Genomic DNA, 25,489 nt, shown 5'->3' with positions numbered 1-25,489 from the left:
AAATATTAACTTACCATCCTGCCAAATCAGCAGGCAAAAGAGCACATGAAATATTCACTCGACAAACCTTCACCCATGAGCTGCTGTTCTGTGATAGACTGACAATAACAAAGTATCTCATGTGCATCTTTATTACATGTAAAGGGAGGATAGTCAGTCATCTGTGACTCAGTTACAAGAAGACAACAAAGGAGCGGTATGATCAGTTTTGTCTGGAATCCACATAGCAATCATATTTGCTGCTTGTAAATTGAATTAAAGGACAGGAATGGGAGCAGGTAAAAGGCAGACACAAGAGGACTCTTTGCTCGTCAAGACTAATTGTGTCTCAGAGTGACACGAAGGCTTGAATAGAGAGAGAGCTGCTGTAATCAGAGGGCTGTGTGCTTGTTCATCAGCCCAGAACCTTTCTGCACCATTGGGTCCTCTGTCTGAGCCTGTGACAACAGAAGGAACTGCAGTACACTGATTGCACCATCAACCCTGTAGCTGGGAAATACAGTTATTTTAGCCTTTATAATATTTAGGAAAATCAGAATGTCATATTGTCTGCTGGGCTTTGTGGCTACTGTAAGTACTTTAAACTCTAACAATAGTGAGTAATCTGACTCTGACACCAGAAAAAGCATATTAGAGATGAAAGCATCATAGAGACGGTTCTGCTGCTTAATTTTAATTACATTATAAAATAACTTAGACATTATAACTTAGAATTTAGACATAACATACTCTGCCTGAATCCAGAGCATCACTTTATTTTTAGAAGTGCTTTTTTATGCTGTTCCTTCTGCTTCATTGATTTGTACACAGTAGGTGAAGAGCCCAAAATGAACTCCTCACAAGGATGAATACTGTAGAATCTGTTTAAAGCCACTGGACCATGGAGTTACCTCAACTGACTACAGGGCTGAATTAACCTAAGTCATCTAAAATCGTTGTTGGTTTCAGGCCTACATTCACTTTTGAGTTTGTGATACTGGCCAGTTCATCATTTTTGGGCTCAGTCTTCCCAGTGTCCCTGCGTCACTGACAGAGCGTTCTCACTCCCGAGGCGTAACATGTCGACGTTTTGTCACGTCCCGCGGCGTTCCTGAGGAACGCGAAAGGAGACCTTCGGCGTTCTTATGGTACGTGGCGGGTTATGGCTGGAATCCAGTGCAATGACGCTCCCGCAGTAATAGACGTTCCAGCCCTGTATTCCAGCCCTAAACCTAACCTTATCCCTAGCCCTGACCATAACCTTATTCCTGACCTTAACCAGGACTTTAATGATGTTAAATAGCGTGTTTCTAAGCGATTTGAAGAAAAAGAGCGAACGTGTAGATTCAGTCCAGACGGTTCTCATATGTCCTCTTTTTTCCGAGGTCGTCATTTAGGAACGTGGTGGGTAGCCGAAAACGTAATATGTTGACGATTTGTCACCTAGCGTAAAATGTTACGCTTTGGGAGTGAGAACGGGTTGTCACTGATGCAAAATGAATGAATAGCTGTAATTTTACTTTTGTTTGTATGTCAAATCATGCCTGATAGCAGAGGATATAGTTAATACATGCAAAGGTTGGTACAACTTTAATACTGTTTGGCAACACAAATATACACAGCATAAATGCATACAGCCTCCAAGGTTTCACCTGCCATCTGCATTTACAAATGCACACATGACATACAGTAGCCATTTCATAATGACGCAGTAAAAACACCAGCAGTATCTTTCAGTGACTGTCCCCATTGGAGTGGTATTTAATTAGAGATGCATCCATGCACTGGAGAGGTGTGCATCACTCCTCAATTCCTCTGGCAACTCAAATGACCAGCGAGGTGGCTATAATCAGAACCACTGAAGACACGTGAGACAGGCAAGAGAGTAGTCAGACATGCAAAATCTCTTGAAATAGGGAATGCATTGTTAGTGATGTATATTTGTGGGGAACTATCTATTTCAAACTTTTGAATGTATTTAAAAATAATAAAATAATGAATTAACAAACTGAGGCTGAGATAAGAAAGGCAGAAACTTTACAAAGTGTTTAATGACATATGTCTGAATACAGACAGTGGAAAAATGTCAGTCCTAGTTTTACTGGATCTCAGTGCAGCATTTGATACAGTTGACCACAACATATTACTCAAACGACTGGAGAACTGGACAGGTCTTTCAGGAACTGTACTAAACTGGTTCAAAACATACTTAGAAAACAGGAAATACTTTGTATCAATAGGTAACTTCACATCTGAGCAGACAAGTATCACATGTGGAGTTCCCCAAGGTTCCATCTTGGGACCCCTTCTGTTTAACATCTACATGCTCCCACTGGCACAGATTATAAACAACAACAAAATAAACTATCACAGCTATGCAGATGACACACAAATATATATCACAATGTCACCAGGAGACCGAGGCCCTGTACAGGCTCTTGGCAAATGCATTGAGGAAATCAATGACTGGTTGTGCCACAATTTTCTCCAGCTAAACAAAAACAAAACTGAGGTAATAGTCTTTGGCGCCAAAGAAAAACGATTACAGGTCACCAGAGAACTTCAATCTATACATCTAAAAACCACAAACCAGGCGAGAAATTTGGGTGTAGTGATGGATGCAGACCTAAACTTAGAAAAACACATTAAGACAATAACAAAGTCAGCTTACTATCACCTCAAGAATATATCAAGGATAAAAGATCTGATGTCTCAACAGGACCTGGAAAAACTAGTCCATGCATTCATCTTTAGTAGGCTTGATTACTGTAACAGCATCTTTACAGGTCTACCTAAAAAATCAGTCAGACAACTACAGCTCATTCAGAACTCTGCTGCTCGAGTCCTCACTAAGACCAAAAAAGTGGACCACATCAGTCCAGCTCTGAGGTCCTTACACTGGCTGCCTGTCCGTCAGAGGATAGACTTTAAAGTTCTGATGCTGGCCTATAAAGCTCTGAATGGTTTAGGACCAAAATACATCAATGACCTCCTGACCCAGTATGAACCATCCAGATCCCTCAGGTCATCTGGATCCAGTCTTTTATCAGTTCCCAGAGTCAGAACCAGACACGGAGAAGCTGCATTCAGCTTTTATGCTCCTTATATCTGGAACAAACTCCCAGAAAGCCTCAGATCAGCTGAAACACTCAGTTTATTTAAATCCAGGTTGAAGACTCACCTGTTCTCAGCTGCATTTGAATAAAGCACCAAATCCACACTTTAAGCTTAAATTTCAAAACTTACATTTAACTACTGATTTTATCTACTGTTCTGATTTTATCTGTTTTGATTTTACATACTGTTGTTTGTTTGTTTGTTAATTAGTTAGTTAGTTTATTTGCTTGTTTTAATCAATTTTAAATCATGCTTTTTATTTGTTCTTGTTTCTAATGTCTCTGTAAAGCACTTTGAATCACCTTGTTGTTGAATTGTGCTATACAAATAAACTTGCCTTGCCTTGCCTTGCCTTACATAATTTCTATGGCACAACTCTGTAGAACATTTTCTAGCTCCACCTGTACCAGTGTGTTGGGATAAAAGGAAGGTCATACGTTTATAGGGACATTTGGTATTCAGTGAAATGGCAAAAATGTCATTCTGTACAGCTTTGCTTCCAAAGCCTTTTGAGTGTTATTTTCCTATATTGTTTTCCAATGTGGCTTATAGCGGTACTACACCTGCTGCATACTTGGCTTAAGGTTCTGGCAGAATAATATCAAGCAAATGAAAAGGAAAATATATTCCATTTGTGTCTTTTTGGGGTTATCGGGTAGAATACGTGATCTCAACACCATATAAAAATCTTGCCTCTCAAGGCTTACCATAAAGATAATTACTTCTGTCAAAAGTTACTGTATACCCCCAAAAACATTTTTTCTTTTTGTATTTCTGTCTGGAGGAGTGAACTCTGATGGGTGAAATACTATTGGCGAGATCAGTACAGTGGTGAAAACAAACAGGGTGGGTGAACTCAGCTGAGGATGACTGCATATCCCGAGGGATTGTTGTTTCAGATATGCCTCTGTGCTCTTCACAGTGTTAAAAACCTCTTATGATTTCTTTTCCCATTCAATATCTGTAAGTTAAGTTCAGCTTACCTTTGAATAATAGGGTTATATGACTAAAATAGAAAGAATTCTATACTATTAGGCCGGTTGTTTTTGTTGTGTATTTATGTGACTTAACACTTTGCATTTGAATTTTTGGATGTATGAAAGAAATATTGGATGTTGCAACAGCTCTTGGTGTTATTTATTTATTCAAAGTTTAACCTTCTGCACCGTTTACTAGACAAATATCTGACATAGTAGTACAACCCACAACCTTTTGATACTGTGTCTGCAATGTGTGACAGCATAATAATGCTTATCTTCTAAAATTCTCCAAAGTTACACAGAGAAAAAAGCTTACCATATAATTTGTTTAGTCCTTCTTTAAACACTGTAGGGGGTTTAAATATATATATATATACATATACATATATACATATTTACAGTAGAGATTTATTCAAAGAATTAACATAGTAAATTCTACAATAAGTTTTTCCTACATTTTGTTTGTCTGAAGAAATCAGTATTTTTCTCTTCAGTCATTATCACACTGACCTTGGCCTTAACTGACATGTGATAATTATATGTTTTAGAGAAAAATAAAGTACAGACAGTGCAGAATAAAAAAAACCAACATTAACCTTAAAGTTCAGTTAGAGAAAGCAGTCTTGATAGATGCATGTCAGGCTAAAGCAAATTGGATTTTCCTGTATCTTTCGAATCAGAAGAGACTTGCTTTTGTGATGAATGATGACATTTATTTGATTTGGGAGATATTACAGTAGGTACTGTCAGGAAATATAAATGGATATAGAGCTACAATCATATTTTAGCAGAAGACCAATACTCCTGTGGATGTGCAGCAGGGATGGAAAAGGTGAGAGAAACAGCCAGTTGTAAACCAAAAGTATAACAGGAGGGGTGGGGGTATATATTAGTGAAAGACTCCAAAAAATAACTTCATGTAAGTGGCAGATTCTACGATGTATGAACAGTTCCAGAATGTTTTTCATTGCTTGTTTAGTACTTGTGTAGTTAAACTACCAAAACTGTCTAAACATCTGACTTTTCAAAGAATCCACAAAATCTTCAAATCTTAGGCTGAGCATCAGTGCCAGAGCAGTTCGCTCATCCTGCATTTAGTAGATGTGATGTAACGAACCTAAGAGAGCAAGCTGAAGACTGATATTGAATAAAATCCACCACATCTACATAGCCATGATTGTTCCTCCCTCTGTAAGTAAGGCTGGGAATGTTAAAGAGGATCTTAAGTTCAACAGGGAATAACTAAAGAAACATAATTAAAGAAGATGATGGATGATTTCATAACAGCTGATGAAGTACGCAGTTTAGCAGCAACATTCTAAATTATCTGCAAGCATTTTTGTATATTTCAAAAAAGTCCAGTATTTAAAAAAATCCCCACTCACCCTCACCATGGCCAAATCAATAACCCATGCATGCAGACCGCTTCTACAAACATTTGTAAAAGAATTTGTCACTCTCAGAACTTTTGTAAATTCCAAAATCCCGGTTCCGTGACAGGACGCCACTTGTGCAACAACTCCAATTTTATTTATATAGGAAATTTCAAGACTGAAGTGAAATTGACTGCTTTATGCTAAGTGTAAAGTTGGGGTTGGGGGTTTCAATGTGACTGCACACCAGCTGCACACCACAAATCAAGGTCCATAAAGACTTGGATGATTGAGTTTGGTGTGGAAGAACTTGACTGGTCTTCACAGAGTCCTGACCATGACCTGACTCTGCAAGCCAGGCTTGCTTAGAAGTTACCATTGCTTCCATAATTAAACATATGGCATATAATCAAATTAAAACAAATAAACAATATGTGTATATATATATATATATATATATATATATATATATATATGTATATATATTAGGGGTGCAACGATACTCGCATCAATATTGAACCGTTCGATACAGTGCTTTCGGTTCGGTACGCATATGTATCGAACAATACAAAATACATTTTTAATTTATTTTATCAACTTTCCTTCTGACGATGCTGTCTGTGTTGAGCGCTCAGTGGATCTGCGCTCGACAGTGCAGCCTAGGCGGAGTAGTCGAACGCAGATTCACTGAGCGCAGGGCAAGCTAGCGAGACAGAAGTTAAGCTCTCCTTGCAACATGGCAAATTGAACCTCCCCCCACCCTCATTCAGATCTGGCGTTTGGAACTATTTTGGTTTTCATGTGACGTATGACCCTGAAGGTAAGCGCGTCATGGACTAAAGTAAAACAGTATGTTGGATGTGCCACGCAATGCTCAATTACATGGGTGGGAGCTAGTGTGTTAGCGCAGTTAGCTGTTAATGTGTTGGCCGTCCAGCCCCATGCACTGGCGATCTGCGGTAGCTCATTAACGGAGATTTGCGTGTTGTGGCGTTAACGTCATTTCAACGAGATTTACGCTGACAGCACTAGTGGGAACACAACAAATATGACTGCACATTTACACCGACATCATCCTAGTGCAAAGACAAGTGGAAGCAGACAAAAACAACAAACATGCATGCTACAAACTTTACCCGAGTCATTTAGACAGCCGTTAGCACATGATTCTCCTTATGGGGACCTGATATGCTTAATATGCTGCTGAGAATATAGCCCAGAAGAAGCGTATAGTATAGCTTTTATTTTGGAAAGAGCCATTTCTCTGTAATAAACTCTCTTTTCCAAAGATGAGTGATTCCTCAATCAGATACAGGGCTCGCAAAATCGCCTGTCCAACGTCCCGGGGCTAGTGATTTTTCCAGTCGGGCTACCAAAATCTATCTCTGCCCTGCCCGTCGGGCTATCATAGGAAGGAAAAATATATGTCAATGCTTTTGCATTCTTTCGGAAATGTAGCTGGGTAATTATGTCATTGGCATCGGTGAGCCACTGTCAATATGTGACATATTGAAATCGCATTTGAATTTGCGCTTGTTTTTTGCTTTCACTTTGCAATCGTGCGAACTGTGTATAGAGAGCGACAGCACTGATTGGTGAGTGATGATAATTTGCGCACCAATTCCTCTGACATCGTCTTATCAATCGTTAGCTTACTATGCAAACATGACAAGTGAAGTCTCCCGCAGCAAGCTTAAACATGTGAGAGGTTGATCGTGCAGAGAATCGCTGAGCGTTATGTGAGTGCGTGTGTAAAAGCAGCAGGATATATATTGTAGCGGGTCAGGGCTGTTCGGGGTTCTGTTTGTACAGTTATGTTTTGTTTATGTTGCCATAGTGACGCCCTCTCGCTGCGACGGTGTGTCCTTCCGGGGTCAGAGGGCGCCCTGTGTGTTGTTGTTGTTCTTGCTGTGCTGTTGCCGCGCTGAGCAGTTAGCTAGCGGCAGTGTTCTTCTGCAGATGTCAATAAACGGCTGTGCTCCCTGGCTAGCTCACGGGAAGCAAGACCAAACGATACCTCCGTCTCCTCCTTGTCTGAGCTCGCCACATTGGTGTCAGAAGTGGGATGATGGTGGCACCCCATGTTCTGACCCGAGTGACTTTCCCCCCGCCGGTCGTGACCGGCCGGTGCGCCAAAAGAAGGCACCTGGACATTTGCAGGACTTTGTGTGGGGTAATGGGGTCATCGGGGACGACTGACCCCTTAGGTGGGGGCTTGTAGCGGGTAGGGCTGTTCGGGGTCTGTTGTTACAGTTATGTTTTGTTTATGTGCCATAGTGACGGGTGACGCCCTCTCGCTGCGACGGTGTGTCCTTCCGGGGTCAGAGGGCGCCCTGTGTGTTGTTGTTGTTGCTGTGCTGTTGCCGCGCTGAGAAGTTAGCTAGCGGCAGTGTTCTTCTGCAGATGTCAATAAACGGCTGTGCTCCCTGGCTAGCTCACGGGAAGCAAGACCAAACGATACCTCCGTCTCCTCCTTGTCTGAGCTCGCCACATTGGTGTCAGAAGTGGGATGATGGTGGCACCCCATGTTCTGACCCGAGTGACTTTCCCCCCGCCGGTCGTGACCGGCCGGTGCGCCAAAAGAAGGCACCTGGACATTTGCAGGACTTTGTGTGGGGTAATGGGGTCGTCGGGGACGACTGACCCCTTAGGTGGGGGCTATGTAGCGGGTCAGGGCTGTTCGGGGTTCTGTTTGTACAGTTATGTTTTGTTTATGTTGCCATAGTGACGCCCTCTCGCTGCGACGGTGTGTCCTTCCGGGGTCAGAGGGCGCCCTGTGTGTTGTTGTTGTTGCTGTGCTGTTGCCGCGCTGAGCAGTTAGCTAGCAGCAGTGTTCTTCTGCAGATGTCAATAAACGGCTGTGCTCCCTGGCTAGCTCACGGGAAGCAAGACCAAACGATACCTCCGTCTCCTCCTTGTCTGAGCTCGCCACAATATTTTAGTTCTGCTGAGCCAAATAAGACAGGTCAGGGTGAAGAAGTGACAGCCAAAGAAAAGCTTACCACAAAACGGAAAAGTTATGACAAATCTGACTATAAGGCAAAAAGAAAGTGCAGCTTTATGGTTTCATGGACAAAAGAATTTCTGTGGCTGCAATATGACAAGCGAAATAACCAGGGCTGCTCATAAGTGGTCCGCAGGTGCGCATTTGCTGTCAAAATAAAAAACGGGCACAAGATAAGAAGTTGCAACGCGTGTTTGCATACATAAATTTTCAGGAGGAGGACAGACATTTGTTTAGAACTCTTAAAGATGCCGAAGAAGCAAGCTCCTTTAAGCAATTACTGTGATGTTCCTCCACCTCCAAAGAAATGTCAGAAGGAGTCCGAACCACAAAAGAAGCACGTATTCTCGGAAAAGTAGTTGCAGGAGGTGAGCTGGCTTCAAACAAATGATGAACGCACAGAGATGTGGTGCGGAATGTGCCGTGAAAATTTAATAAATGACAAATTAAAAAGGCATGAACATTTTTTTTGTATCGAAAAAATATCGAACCGTGACACCAAAGTATCGAACCGAACCGTGAATTTTGTGTATTGTTGCACCCCTAATATATATATATATATATATATATATATATATATATATATATATATATGTATATATATATATATATACACACTTAACCACTCATTGTACTATATAATGAATTGCCTCTGAGTATTCTACATGCAATGTAAATTACCAGCAAACACATGTAGAAGCTCTCATTTAATTAGAAAATCTAATATATTTTTCTGTTGCTGGAACACAAAGCAAGAGAAAATCAGAAAGAGAAAAAGACAGAGAAAGAAAATGGGGCTATACTCATGGTGATTGAAGGCATGAAAAGTTGTTTATCGTTGGCCCGCAGATGTGACTGCTGCAGCACCGGAGGGCAGCAATTCTCTTATGCTGGTCAGGTAGCATGCTCCATTTCCTAACCTGTCAGCACGGACAAGCTAAACACAGGGCTTTTTGACATTGGCATTTTGCATCGCTCATTCTCACTGACAACTCCAATCGAAAGGAGGCTTGACATGATGTCGTTCCCAGTATCCTCCTTTGCAACCTATGTGCTGTGTTCACAGTCTGAAAGGCAGATCAGTGCTGTTTGTGATGGTTTCGTTTCCTGCAGGTATGAAAAGGAAATTGTCACATTTGGCATCCGTGCTCTTTGAAATTCAGATTTCATTTTAATGAAATCATGAAGTTCATATTTTAAGATCTTTTACATAAATTAAAGAATATAAAACAGGCTGAGGTTAAATCCATTTACTCCCAATTTGTGTTTTGGAGTTTTGTTATTTATATATAGACAAGTATGGTATCCACGGAAACGTCAGACTATCAGCTAAAAGCTCACAAACCATTTCCATGACCACCAAACACCACCAAAACAAAAAAAAAAAAATTAAAGAGGAGGTAAACAGATTCCATAGAAAGATTTAAACACAAAGTTCAGAATCTCCTGTTTACCCAAAGAAAAAGCATATACACAGACAAGCAATGTCTCTGCTGAAAGCACAGATCTCTCAGATTTCAAAATTGCAAATTTCATCACGTGCCAACCAAAATTCATTGAACCAGAAGCCAAAGAAAACCAAAATTATGCTTCACATTTGAACCCCCCCCCAGCATGAATTCTGTTTTACCTTTGCCATTTTGTTTCGATAAAATCCACGGTGGTGATATAACCGCATTCCCAGCACATTTCCATCTCTTAAGGTGTAACTTTGATCTGTTTCGCACGTCCATGTGTTGATTCATGGTTTTCCTTCATTTTTGGTCTACTGCAGCATGTTTTCAAAAGGGTTATATGCAATAAAAAAAAAAAATGACACTCAGAAAAATATCTTTTATATTTGTCTGTGTTTCATCCTTGGTTACGTTGACACTTTCAAGCAGGAACCTCAGAAAGCCTCTGGGGTAAAAGGCTAAACAAATAAGAAACTGAAAATGAGAAATTATGACACCAACCTATATAAAGTAAACAACAAGTAAGAATTAATTAATTAATTAAAAAATTGATTTAAAAAATGATTTTTTTTCTCCAAAATTGTGAGAGAATATAGTGCTTTTGCTTTATCAGGTAGCTAGGTTTCCCATCTTAAGCCAAAGTCACTCAGGCCTATAAAACAGACACTGGTTGCTAGGGAAAAATACGTATTCGCCAACTAGTTGATGAGTGGTTCCTGGCAGTCTCCAGGTGAAAATAGTTGAGGGGACTAACAGATTACTGTGATTTTGCATGGGAGATGTTGACTACTTCTGCTAATGTATAAGCGATAGTAAAATAACGAAAGTGGGACACAAACCAGAAATAGAAAATTTTGACTTCAAATTAAAAGTTCTGCCTCATCACTGTCAACACATTAAAAATCATCATTCTCAGTTCTCTTGCTAGCATTTTTTAGCAATCAATAAAAGGTTTAAGGAAACAGGAACACACACAAACACATATTGTTAGCCTGTATGTAAAATATAGTATTAAGAACTCACCAATGCATACATTTATCTCTCCATTACAAACTCAATGAATGTTCAAAGTTATACATTTGCGGACAAATATGTGAGCCTAACTTTGGGTGAAGCAAACATTTAACTGGAAATAAAGTGACTTTATTGTTTTACATTTGAAATAACATCTCAGCATTATGAGTAAACCCAGAGCAGTCATTTTAAAGTCCCAGTGAATATGAGTCCACCCACGCTCACACATATCACTCTCAGGGGAATAGGCAAAGTAGTGGGTGAGTCAGCTTGACTTAGAGGTTTACAGGGAGAGAGGATTTAGTAACAGGTTTTATCACCTCCATTCTCTTTGTTACAATCAAACACTCAGGCAATTTGAACTGTAATGTACCTTTGGAAAACAATTACTTAAACCCCACTTCTATCAGCCCACTATGACATTTAGGAAGGATGGCATCTAAAGACCTGTTGTTGGTTTGGATCCAAAATAGTGGAGCATAGATTTTAAAGCACCGTTTTATTTATGTATAAGTTCTCGGAAATGTATTGTAAATCATGTTTACATTCATGGGTAGTATAGTTCTGCAGTAGCACTCGTGCCTCACACAAAGAGGATTCCTTGCTCAAATACCCTGATTGAACAATTCTGTTTGGTGGTGAGTGTGTGGTTGTCTATTTTTCTTTGTTAAGAGAACATCCAGTGTCAGCTCTAGCCTTATCCCTAGGGCTGATAAGCAGAAAATGAACAACCCAGTCATTGCTGGTAGGGTAGTAGTTTTCATGCATGTACTGCACTAGTTTTTGGTACCAAATAAATAATTACTATAGTAGAGGACAATGTTAATGTGATTAATGTCAAAACTGATAGTACTGTGTTCTACATTGTTTAGATGAAAACTGGGCCTATGATCTATGAGCCATTTAACTCAAGATACATTAATAAAAAATATATATACCCGTGTCTATAAAACAACTTATTATCATTATTATTATTAGTATTATTATTTTATAATTTAACACAACAATTATCAGTCTCCACTGTTATGATTATCAGTGGGAGATATAAATACTTGATGAATGGGTTCTGCATCATCATGAAAAGAAAAGCCAGGACTTCAACTTGCCTGTGACCAGAGTACTCTTCAGTTCGCAGTGAAGCAAATGAAAAATGCCCCTTCAATAAGTTTACTCCCAAGGATATAAGAGGAGGGATTGAGAAAAAATTTCTGAGGGCTGAGAAAGAAGACAGCTGGGAAGATGTCATTGAACACCCAGAATGGGATCCATCTGGGGCATCCTGGGAGGCCAGACTAGTGAGTAGAAGCAAATGGCCCTCAGCCCTCTGGTGATTAGCTGGAGCATTTCTCAGGAACAAAGGAAGGGAAAAGATTAAATAGAAAAAAGACTCAGAGAGAAGCAGAAATATCGTCAAGACTAAAGAATTACTGCAACTGCCCTGAAAAAGAAACCTGGGGAAAGATTTGTTTATAGTTTCTTAAAGCTTGACTGCCATTTTATTTAATGAAGTGTCCTGCTGTTGTTGTTTTCCGTTTGAGAGGGCAACTAGCAGACAATGAGAGAAGCTAGAAGAAGAATTAGTTAGAGAAGAGAACATACTACTCTAGTTTTAATCAGAATCAGAATCAGAATACTTTATTGATCCCTGGGGGAAATTATTTTTTTGTTACAGTGCTCCATTATAAACCAACATAAACCAACATTAAGACAAGACAGACAATACGCTAACTAAGAATAGTACAATATATACATATATACTGTATACATACATAAGTCACTCATAAATAAATAGCTGGAAAGAAACGTGTAGTTGTAGCAATAACCAGTGTGTTAAGTGGATGCGTTGTACAGGGAGATGGCCACAGGCAGGAAAGATTTCCTGTGTCGTTCAGTGGTGCTTTTCGGTAATCTTAGTCTCTCACTGAACGTGCTCCTGTGACTGACCAGCATGTCATGGAGTGGGTGGGAGGTGTTATCCAACATTGTCTTTATCTTGGACAGCATCCGCCTCTCCGACACCACCTTGAGGGAGTCCAGCTCCATCCCCACAACATTACTGGCCTTACGGATTAGTTTATTAAGTCTATTGGCATCTGCGACCCTCAGCCTGCTCCCCCAGCATGCAACAGCATAGAGGATCGCACTGGCCACAACAGACTCATAGAAAATCCTCAGCATTTTCTGGCAGATGTTGAAGGACCTCAGTTGCCTCAAAAAATAGAGACGACTCTGGCCCTTCCTGTAGAGTGCTGTGGTGTTTTTAGCCCAGTCCAGTTTATTGTCAATGTGTACTCCAAGGTATTTATAGTCCTCCACAATGTCAACACTGACCCCCTGGATTGAAACAGGGGTCAAGTGTTTCCTGGTCTTCCTGAAGTCCACGATCAGTTCCTTGGTCTTTGCCACGTTGAGCTGCAGATGATTCTGCTCACACCACGTGACAAAGGAGTCGACCACAGCCCGGTACTCTGTCTCATCAACCCTGCTGATGCATCCAACCACCACAGAGTCATCAGAAAACTTCTGAAGATGGCAGGTCTCTGTGCAGTGGCAGAAGTCTGTGGTGTAGAGTGTGAAGAGGAAGGGGGAGAGGACAGTCCCCTGTGGTGCCCCTGTGTTGCTGATCACCTTGTCAGACACACACTGTGGGAGACGTACATATTGTGGTCTTCCTGTCAGGTAATCAACAATCCAGGACACCAGAGAAGCATCCACCTGCATCGCTGCTAACTTATCACCCAGGAGGGTCGGCCTGATGGTATTGAAAGCACTAGAAAAGTCAAAAAACATGACCCTCACAGTGCTCGCCGGCTGGTCCAGATGGGTGTAGACACGATTGAGCAGGTAGATGATGGCGTCCTCAGTTCCAAGACGAGGCTGATAAGCGAACTGAAGGGGATCCAGGTGTGGTCTTACTATGGGTCGCAGCTGGTCCAGGATGAGCCTTTCCAGGGTCTTCATGATGTCTTAGGATGCATTTTCATTTTTCTTAACAGCCCAATGCTTTTTCAAACACATTTTTGGAGGTGCATCAATTACCACACTATCAAAATTTATCAGTGATACCCCCATAGTGGTATGATTTTTTTTTTTTTAAAGTGCATTCTTATTTGAGGCTTTTCAAGAAAACATTCCACCGCCATTTGCACAATGTTTGATGGCTTCTGTAGTGATAACGTGCTGAATGTACGAGTGGAGCTCTTTCTTCTTCTTTTAGCCGTTTCCTTAACCCTCACTATTCCACTCCCTCCACATTCACCTTCCTGTATGTCTGCCTCTTATTCACACATGTATTCTGTCCTATGTCAACTGGCTCATTCCTCTTCTCTCCAGAGCATACCTCCACCTCTTCAGGCTCTCTTCCACCTGCTCCCTACTTTCACTACAGATCAGAATGTCATCTGCAAGCATCGTAGTCCATGGAGAATCCTGCCTGACCTCATCAGTCAACCTGTCCATCACCACTGCCACAAGAAGGTGCTCAGAGCCAATTACTGATGTAATCCCACCCCTACCTTCAAGCCGTCTTTCACTCCTACTGCACACCTCATCACTGTCTCGTTGTCCTCATACACGTCTGCAACCATCATCACATAGTTCTGTGCCACTCTTAACTTCCTCTTACAGTTTCTCTCTTGGCATCCTATCATACGTTTTCACTAGATCCACAGAGACACAGCACAACTCCTTCTGATCTTCTCTATGCTTTTCCATCAACAATCTCCCGGTAAGCATTCTTTGGTGCTCTTTCTCATGAAGCCATACTGCTCCTTACTTATCATCACACCTCTTTTTTTAACCTAGATTTAACAACAAGGTACCACAAAAGTCTGGCTGGTGTATAAATGAAGAAGAGCAAATTTGATAATTCTGGCATGATTAACACTTTTGAATAATCTAAAGGTTTAATTGTTTTAGATTTCACTTAAAAATTCTCTTTAAGAGTAATTTATGACTTCTGGAATTAAAACACATTAAAAGGTAATGCCTACATAAAATGAAATATTGCATAGTATAGTTGTTAATTTACAGATAATGTGTTTAGGGATGTTTTTTTTCCATGGCAATGAAGGCAACGCATCAAATATGTCAGCATCAGACAGGGATACAGCTGGGCTTATGTCACTGCTGTGCCTGTGTAAAATAGTTTTGTCTGATTATAAGAGATTCATTTAATAACCCAGGCAGGCACACTGCCGACAGAGGACTAAAGATATGCTGATGCGATGAGGCCTTCTCTCTCATTCTCTCCCTCCAGCTCCTCTCCTTCTGTATTGGACAGGCAATGGATCATTAGACATGGTGTGGGAAACCAGTGCGACATTGTCAAATTGGATTTCATTACATTTTCTTAAGCCTTAATTAGACTGGGATTTAGGAGACTAATGACATTTTAAATAATAAAAAGATCATGAAAGGAAATTAGTCAGTGTTAATTTGGTCAAAATAAGATAAAAAAAATATATAAACTGTGTATTACGAGCCAAAGTCTAACTATCTTTGAATAGTTTTTTTCCCCTTAGTACGCACCCAAAATAAGGGCTGGTGTAATATTGGGGCTGCCAAATACACAGACACCTGATTTTGTGTGCATTGTGAACGTGAAATTAAAACCAAATCAAAACTGTGAAAGGATTTAATCACAGATGTTTTCACCACTACTCCACAGGGAATGATAGCATGTGTGATTTGCTTGTCATGACTTAATTGCAACCTGGAGATATTTCACTGGTTTCAATCCCTTCTTACACAGTTGGTGTTGGGAAATCTATTTCACAATGCACAGTATGTTCCTTGCTTTGACAGCATATACCGGATCCTGAAAATGTTATATGTGAAGCAGGAATGTAAAGCAAGTTGTGGAATAGGTAGTCTGCATTTCAAAGGGTGGATGGTGAATATGGAAGCTCGTTATGGCCAGGAGACCAAGTTGAAATAACTGATAGGACAGGAAGGTGGAATAGACTACAGTTCTGAAATTCTCACACTCTAGGAGACAGTCAACAGACCGCTAATGAAGAAACATTATTGGATGAATATTTACATACCTTTGTCTTGAGGATGAACTACTGTTTGCACCATGAGAATAAAATGTTCTCTTGGATGGTAAGCATGAAAGCACTGAACAGTGACAGAGTGGATATCAGAGATAAGATCAAAATCTAGCTATCCAGTATACCAAGAGATACAAGGCTAAAGCTTCCACACTTTTATGTGTAACAGAGAGCATAAATCTTAACCAGAGATCATTCTAGACAATACAAATGCAAACAACATAAACACAGGATTCATTTAGAGGAAAAATTAAGAGTGTCCATAAAGTAAATCCATCATTGACATTTATGATGATTTATGAACAGACATTAAATCAATCGTTTAGAGGCACTGTATTGACAGCTGCTTCAGAGTGTATCTCACTAAATCAACAAATGGTACTCCAAGGTCAGCCTATTGCTTCACTTTTTGGTTCTGTTTGGCATGCCAGGATATGTCAGAAAATGATACTGGGATATCAGGGAGCAATTCCTGTTCCATCATGTGGAGTTACAAACTTAAACACCACCAACAACCAGCAATTTGTTGAATTTATTTTTACCAACCATTCAGTGATTATGCTTTTACCGGTGGATTTCTGTCTAGGGATGTACTTTTATTCCATTCACGCGCACATTCAATCCTGCTTGTTCTGTTAAATTAATGAAAAGGATTATACAGACACTCTCAGGAATACAATTCAGTCCATAATGTGTTGGACAAAGAAACACCTATGTACACTATCACAGTGGATTTTAAATCAAACATAAATATCTCATCAAGTGCAGATGCGATATTAAAGGAGTTTTGATTTTGCATTAACTGGTTATGAATTAAGGCAGCACGGTGGCACGGTGGTTAGCACTGTTGCCACACAGCAAGGAGGGCCTGAGTTCAGTTCCACCATCAGGCCGGGGTCTTTCTATGTGGAGTTTGCATGTTCTCCCTGTGTTTGCGTGGGTTCCCTCCGGGCACTCTGGCTTCCTCCCACCGTCCAAAGACATGCAGTTTGTGGGGATAGGTTAATTGATTAGTCTAAATTGCCCATAGGTGTGAATGTGAGTGCGAATGGTTGTCTGTCTCTGTGTGTTAGCCCGACCAGACTGGCAACATGTCCAGGGTGTACCCCGCCTCTCGCCCTATGACAGCTGGGATAGGCTCCAGCGCCCCCTGCGACCCTGAAAAAGGATAAGCGAATGAATTGATGGTTGTGAATTATTATTGTTATGTACACTATTTCATTTACAGATATTCAGAAGTAATGGGACAAGCATATTTTTTTAAATACAAGCTATGGTTTTAGTACTTGGATGAAAATCGTTTGCAGTCATTGTCTGCCTGAAATCTAGAACCCATACATGCTCTACGAGGCCTTTAGTGCATGGTGTCAGTTTTCTCTTCAATAACTGAGAAGCATGCTCTAATAGGTTGAGATCAGGTGACTTAATTGGGTGTTTAAGAATATCCCATGTTGAAAAACTGGTATGAACTGCTTTTGGGGTAATGCTATGGGTCATCGGTGCTGTTTCTTTCGTTTTACATCCTGCTAATTCCATCAGCAATCACAACATCATTAAACACAGATGGCTCAGTTCCACTGACAGCCATGTATGCCTGTTCCCTAAAACATTGGCTCCACCACATTTGACAGATAATGTAATATGCTTAAAATCACGAGTTGATTCGCTCCTTCTCCATACCTTTCTCTTTCTCCATACCTATCATTCTGGTACTTCTTGATCTTTGTTTCATCTGTCCAAAGTTTTTATTTTATTTTATTTTTTATAACTATACAGGCTGTATTACATGTTTCCTGGCAAAGTCTAATCTGGTCTTCCTGTGTTTTAGTGTAACCATAGGTTTGCACCTTGTTGTAAAAGCTTTGCATTTATCCCCAAAAATTAATTCTGTTTTGTCACTCATTCATGTGACTTCTCTAGCCAGACTCATCCAAGTGACAAAACGTTTCTTCTACTGAAAATACTACGTCCAGATGAACAAAATCAAGTTTTTGGGACTTCCTTACCTGGATGATTGCATCAAGACTTTTGCATTTATGTTCATAAAGGTATTTCTTAATTGTAGACTTTGACAACGAGAACACTATCTCCATGAGAGTGTTCTTGATTTGGTTAGACGTTATCATGCATGTTAGTTATGCTGTGTGGTCTTTTAGGTGTTTAGGCATCGCTGAGCTGGCCAGCGCATTTTTAAAAAATAAATAAATAAATCTGATAAATAAATAATATCAGATTTTTGATTTGGGCCTAATGTTTCCACTGTTTTGAGAGAATAAAGACACTTGCTTTGATGCAAAACAAAAATCCCATACAGGAGATATACACCAGACTGACATATACCTAAACCAAAATACAATATTCCAAAATAGATTTTTCTTTTTTTTTACTTGAAATTTTTTTTTTAAATTATAGGTCTTGTCATGTTTAATCAATTGAATCATAAATTCATTAGTTAAAGACATTATTTATTTTGAAAGATTGAGCCTTTTCATATCTGAATGGAAGAACCTACTAAACGAATTTAAATTGACCAGATAAATTGAAAGTTTTATTTATAGATATCCAAAAGCCTGAGCATTAGTGAAAAAGATAAGAAGAACAATATGTTGTATTACCATGTTTCAAGGTAGTATATCAACGTCAAATATGTCATAACAGGTAAACAAGATGTTCTCACTCTGAGATTCTCCCAAGACTCTCTCAGAAAATGCTGCATTAAAACTTAAAACTAATTTATCTTTTTTTCACAGAGAGCATTTTGATTTGCCATTTCAGGAAAAGCACATATGTAATTATTAAGCTCAAAAAAAGGGCTGAATTCCATTATGGATCCCATAGGCCATGTCAGTCACGGAGCAATGACAATAGCTGGTATAGTGGTCACGTATACGTTATGCAGCCATTTGTTATCAGTTATCTGTGCTTGTTCTACTATAAAATGTTTGCAGTGAAAAGGGTATTTTCTTCATTATTAAATGACTGCTGTTTTTTTGCTTGACTCCCAATGTGGGGAATTAAAGGCTGTAAGAATTACATTATGTCATCAGATTTTTACATCCTTCTGTCATTTCTTCTTATAAAGGTGACTTATTGTACACACCTTCTCACTGGGTTGCAACACTAACATCTTTATTCCTGCCAGCACTCCTTTGCTGCCCTGCATTAATTTTACATTGCTGTATCTTTATCACTACTGTGTCCCTTGACACTTGTGCAGCTGCCTGTGATGGAAGTATCATGTGTGAGCAACTGGAGCTTATCCCCCAAGGAAACAAATGTGTGAGTCAGATGGGACAATAGTTGGTGGAACTGACATTTGGAAAATTGTCAGTGCCCTAGCCTTTAAAGATAACTAAGTATCCACATAGATAAATTAAGAAATAATACCAATTAAGGAAACCTCTTGGCCCGTCCTTACATAACTCTATTTGATTTTTCAGTCAGCAGATTCTTCTAGGAAAATGATGATGTTACTGTTGCACATATTCTCATTACATTTATATAAAACAGTTAACAGTAACATTTAAAAACAAAACTACTTCGTAATGTTTGCCTTAAATAAATATTCCTAGTAACCACTTTTTTACTACAACCGAAATTACAAGACTATTGGGATGCTCTTGAAAATGTGAATGAAAACAGAAAAAGAGGGGATCCTACACTGTTGTAAACAAGATCTCAACTTTTTGGGAAGTGTTACAGTCACCAAATTCAAAATGAGCTAAAATTTTTTTTTTTCATGAAATAGTAGAATCCAATCTTCTTTGGAATTTGGGCTGTATAGATCATCTGTATCATCTGTACTCATACGCTATGCTTTTTCTTACTAAATCTGTAGTTGTATTTCCTGCAGTTGATTGTGTGTTGCTTTGACATGCTAAGCATGCCAACAATATTGGCCTTTTCTATAATTTCGTTCTTTTCAGATGATAGAGTGAAATTGTGGTGAATCATTTTCACATTTCCAGTTAAGTGTGAAATAATAAACATGGCCTTTTTAACCATGTCGGTACCTGTAATGGTATGCAAGTAGGAGGGTGCTCTCCCTTGATAAACTAAAGACTTTATTTATTGCACTGCAAAGGCAGGAGTATTAATTTCACACTCTGCCTCACAACTCCCCCACAGGAGCAGACTGTCTATTTGTTATATTGAGGAGGCGTCTCTAAGTCAGAACAGAAGACAATTAACACTATGGCCCGGTGATGAATAAATGTGTCTATTCAAAAGGTCACTCACTGAAATTAGTCATTCTGATGCATGCTAAACTCTACACAAAAAGAACATTTTAGATTGCAATGAATCAATCTAGAAACTACAAGCCTGAAGAGTCAATGTTGGTCGGAAATTATAACAAGCATGTCCACTTTGCTTCGGGTCCCTTCTTTTTCACACACTTGATTCAAACTCTGAGCACTGAGCTTTTATTATTATGTCTGCTGCAATCAGCAATTCAGCCACAGTTTGTCAGCTTTTGTCCCCTCTTTTTCTAATACTGTGGACTATTTTTAATATCAATTCAGAGGGAGGGGGTGGAGACGGTGTCTATTTTCAGTGGCAGTCTTTGGTTTTCTCCCTCAGTGCAGCTGTTGAAATAAAACTGTAATAAACCAGTTTCATGATGTGCTTTGACTCAATAATAAGGGGGGAATGGATGACTTTACATTACCCTTTACATAAAGTCTTAAACTGTCAACTTAAACTTGATCTTGAGTGACAGCAAATTTAAGAAGTTTACTGACACAAAGTGAATTACGATTAACCAGTGGGTTGGAGGTGGGGAAGTTCTACAGAAAAAAGGGTTACACATGGTAGCTATGTGTTGTATAAGAGCGGACCTGCTAGTGAAAGCAACAGAAATAGAATGGGCAGCTTCTTTTGACAGGTTACAGAGAATCGGTGATAAAGAAGGCAAGCTTTGAGATTTGTGGAGGCACACAGGCAGCATGTGAGTTTTTCTTTTGTTTGTTTTGTTTGTTCAGGGTGAAGGTTTCAGAGAAAGCTTGGAGCACGGACCATAATGGTGAAGACAATCTGGCAGAGAACCTCCAGCTTTGATATACACAGCACTTGATTACCAAATGTGAAGCAGGTGTAGGATGGATGGGACCAGCGGGAGCCTCTGGGGGTGACTCAGGGACAGGAACCAGCCCAGCAACCTCACTTGAGACTCACAGGCAAAAAGGTTAGAGCAGCAAAGAAAAACAGGCTCCAAAGCCCAACAAGCCAAAACACCACAGTATGAATATTAGACATTTTTAGATACATAGTGCTTGCCATGCCAACAGGTTGACAAAATATAAATTGTTCTTGAAATGATTTATAAGTAACAATTTATCAATTTTTAAGAATGTCAGTATGTTTAGTTAAGACTAAGTGCTGATATGTAGCTGGTAAAATGTATTCTTGTCTTCCACGAACAGCTGTGTACTGTGCTGTGTGTGCTCAGTTTTGCAGACAATTTCCACTAAGATTTCAAAACTGCAAATCACTCCAAGTTATGAACGCTAATGACAGAGTATAGATCTGAGTGACATAAATGTCATTATGTTTCCAAGTATATGGTCATAAATTAAGCTGCTAAATAAACGGATTCTTTGATTTGGGGATACTGGGAGCCGAATTGTTAATGGAGGGAATGGTAATTACAAATTAAAATGTCTGAACCAAATTAGTAGCCTGTATCGAGTCAAATGAAAATATCAGTGTTCCTTATATATCTAAATCTTACTAAGAAATTCTATCCGTGTCATCACTGCAAACAACATCAGGCAGTACATGAAAAATCTAATAATTCTATAGTAATCTGCATTAACCTGCTTGTCATATAGAAAGTCAGTAGTCAGTATGACCAATTTTACTGTATTTTCTATCACAGACGGAATAACTCTAGGCAAGCTTTCTTGTAATTTCTTTAAATAGCCTTCAATAATCGTTCTTCAGGCTTCTTGAAGGGCATTCATCTTCCAAAGCTTTTTTTTTTTTTGGATGTTGGCTGCCTTTATGTTCTCTTATCTGTCAAGATGATTTTGTGTTGCTTCAAAAATGTTGAAGTCTGGGCTCTGGGGAAGCCATTGTGTGTTCTTCTATCCAGGTATGCTTTTACTGCATTGGCAGTGTGCATTGTCATGCTGAAAAATTAAACTGTTGCCAATCAGGTGCTTTTTCAGATGGCATTGCATGGTGCATTGAAATCTGATGGTATTTTTCTGCACTCAGAGCCACTGCTGGGCTGCTCTCCCAACCTCCTCGATACATAGTGTAAATAGCAAATATTTCACATTTGGATTCATTACTCCAAAACCCCTTTGGCACTGACTTTTAGTGCAGTTTTTTTGCAATTTGGCATACACAGTACCTTTCTCCTGGTTTCCCTTCCTTAAAAATGGTCTCTTGACATTGAAATATTATGATGCTGAGGCCATTGGAGTACAGTAAACCCACTGTCATGTTCAAGAAACCAGTTTCTAATGTGGATTTTATGTCATTTTAACATGTCATTTTGAAGGGTTGAAGACTTAACTGTGTGTTTTAAGCTGGAATGCCATTGTTTGAGTCATAGTTTAGTCCTCTGAAACAAGAAACCACAGAGCTGTTCATTTTAGGTTGTTGGCTGTTTCAGTTTTCATATTGTTGTAGATTTATATTTTCTCACCTCCCGCTCCCCCAGTCAGTTTGTGTAATACATTGCAGGAAAGAGTGATATATTTAATATTTGTGCCATTGAATAAAGGTCGGTCAGCTTGACATATTTAATAGTCCTTGTCGTGCATTCAAACCAAATTAACTGAGTAAAGCCACAGAATGCAGACTTAATGCTGTATCTAGGGAAAAGGCCTAACTGTTTCCACTTTCAGCTGTCGTTTCCTGTAACACAACATTGTGGTCAATGTATGAAATGTGGGAGTTCATGCAGTAATGATAAACATCAAACTAAAACAGAGTGACACATAATATTTACCATTAAAATACCATAGTAACTTATGAAGAATGCTTTGATGGATTTTAGGTGATATAAGGTGATCACAAACAACAGTCTTTGTTACTAAACTTCACTATTTTTATTACTATGCTGTGACATTTTCAAATATTCACACTTGCAACCTAATGCTGTACAGTCCATTTCATAGGAATCCTGTTTGAAGACAGTTGCTGAACTTCAGGTGTCCTGTAACTTGACAAATAATGTCATTTTTTTCTTTACTTTACCTTGCACAGAAACGGAGTGCCACAGGTATAAATTCACATTAAGGGGGATCAAGCACCATCATTGTCAGGATAATCTAACTGATCTGTCAGTGAGGAAAAGGGGTCAGGAATCAAGAAGTACTACTGGAATCAATCTCAGCCCTGTTGTGCAGTCCTACCAGCCTGAAGCTGCAGTTGCTGTGACGCACAACTTCCATCAGTCTCCAGTGGAATGGAAAAAGGACCGCATGTTGTTAAAGAAATGGACTAAGACAGGGCTGTCAGGCGTCCTGACGAGGGAGTCACTCTTCTTATTACCCAGGTAGGGGGCTCAGCCCATCTGGCAGGGAGACCTGACTTATAGCCACCACATCTTTTTCACATCCTCCCTGTGCTCTCTATCACAGTGACTCTCTCTGCTTTGCCAGTGTCATTCTTCCCTCTCTCTCTCTCTCTGTCTTTTTTCATCTTTCCAATGGCAATCTATCTCCTTCTCTTGTCTCTTTTCCCCTGCGGCTGCCGCTGCTTCCCTAGGAGGGCATGTTTAATTAGAACAGGTGATGAATGGTCTCCTATCATTTCTCAGAAAAGAAGCATACAGTCCAAAGAGAGAGGCAGAGGCAGATGGCAGAACATTCAGCAGAAGAGAAAAGATTTAGATACAGTGGAGTGTTAATATGTTCAGGCAGGAGCTTGCTTGAACTCTGAAATTTGCCAGAAGGGTATGTTTGTTGTTTTTTACATGTGGAAAAATTCAGTAAAATATTGTTTTAGAGAGAAATAAGACCAGAAATCTTAAATGCAGTTTAGTGATTACATCAGTAAAATCTCTAAAGAAGAACTGTCAAATAAGACAACTGCAGGGTGTGTAGACCCTAAAGGATGCATTCAAAACTTATAATTTCTCATTGTTGTTTACACTCCAGAGGACAGAGAGTATGAAATAGTTAGAGACTTTGCCAAAACTTTGCCAGTCAGGAAAGCTATCAAGCAAACAAACAAACAAACAGAAAAGTACAAAATATACTTTATACTTCCTAGTACTACCAAATGTTGTCTAATGCTGACTACTGAAGGTAAAGGTGACATTAATGCAACCGGAGCACTTGCCCGAGGTTGACTTAGTCAAGCACTCACTCAGCCCACGTTTTCTCAGTCACCCCAAGACGACCTTTGAACAAGTTTCTATTTTTAATCTCTAGGCCAGGGGTATTAAACTAAAATTTGAGGAGGTCCAGTTGGAGAAAATCTTCTCAAGCAGAGGTCCGGGACATCATAATGTCTAACTTACGTTATAATTGTGATAGAGAAGCAACCTTTTGTTTTTTTAATTTATATCTGAACGAATGAACAATAGACTGTCAAATCAATGAAAATACAAGTTAAAAACATTTCAACAAAATTTATTGTTAACACTGAAACACACAGTAGGCCTACATTAGATATAGGGCTGCTGTTTAAAATGAATTAGAGAAAATAAATAAAATGGCTAAATTGTGCATCTTAAAACAAAGTGCTTAATTTCAGAAAAAAAAGTTTCCCTTTTTCTTTACATTTCACATCTCGACTTAACAGTCTCAATACATTTTCAACAGATAACATCAAAACATTTTAACAATTTTACAGTTTCTCTTTCTTTCACCCCCTTATATTCCACTTCCCCACTTTCTGTTGTTCAGTGAGAGAATGGAGCTTTAGTTTGCTCTACTAGGATTTTAAATCTGGGCTGGAATGGTGTCAGGGCCATTCTCATACACATGTGTAGGTGCTCATTGGTGAGCCTGGAACGATATTTAGTTTTTATTATGTTCATTGTGGAGAAAGCTGCCTCACAGCTGTATGTGGAACCAAACATGGTCAAGATGTACAGGGCTACTTTCCTCAGATTTGGGAAAGCTGTCTCAGAGACCATTTGGAACCAGAAAGTGGCAGGTTCAGTTCTTCCAAACTGCTCTTTCAGGGCCACATCTGCTTGGAGATCAATTAGTTGCATTTGAAGAGGCCCAGCATTTGCCCACTTGAAGTGCTGTGTGACTTCCTTTGAGAACCCTCTGACATCAGTGATGGCTAATGGGTGTGCAAGTGTGCATAGTCTCCTTGCAGGTCTTCTTTGAACACTTCAAGTTTCCTCTGAAAGCAGCGGACAGCTGTCATCAGTTCACAAATTGAATTGTCCTTGCCCTGCAGCTTCAAATTCAGTTCATTCAGGTGTGAAGTGATATCAACCAAAAAGGCCACAATATCCATGTTTTTCCCATCATTTAAAAAGAGAGAAAAGTTTGTTGCTTTTTGACTTTCCAGCTCTTCCAAGAAAGCTGCTACTTCA

General features: G+C 39.5%; 1 long non-coding RNA gene across 1 annotated transcript; it reads left to right on the top strand.

Moving 5' to 3' along the window:
• Positions 1 to 19,881: 19,881 nt before the first annotated feature.
• On the top strand, positions 19,882 to 24,617 carry LOC120731088. The gene is made up of 2 exons (XR_005695272.1): positions 19,882 to 21,160; positions 23,194 to 24,617. It is a non-coding gene; the product is annotated as an uncharacterized LOC120731088 (long non-coding RNA).
• Positions 24,618 to 25,489: the final 872 nt, after the last annotated feature.

This window comes from Simochromis diagramma, unplaced genomic scaffold (genome assembly GCF_900408965.1).
Source record: "Simochromis diagramma unplaced genomic scaffold, fSimDia1.1 OVJJ01000343.1, whole genome shotgun sequence".
Taxonomy (NCBI): domain Eukaryota; kingdom Metazoa; phylum Chordata; class Actinopteri; order Cichliformes; family Cichlidae; genus Simochromis; species Simochromis diagramma.
Note: the sequence above shows the minus strand (reverse complement) of the source record. Positions and strands in the feature narration are given on the sequence as shown.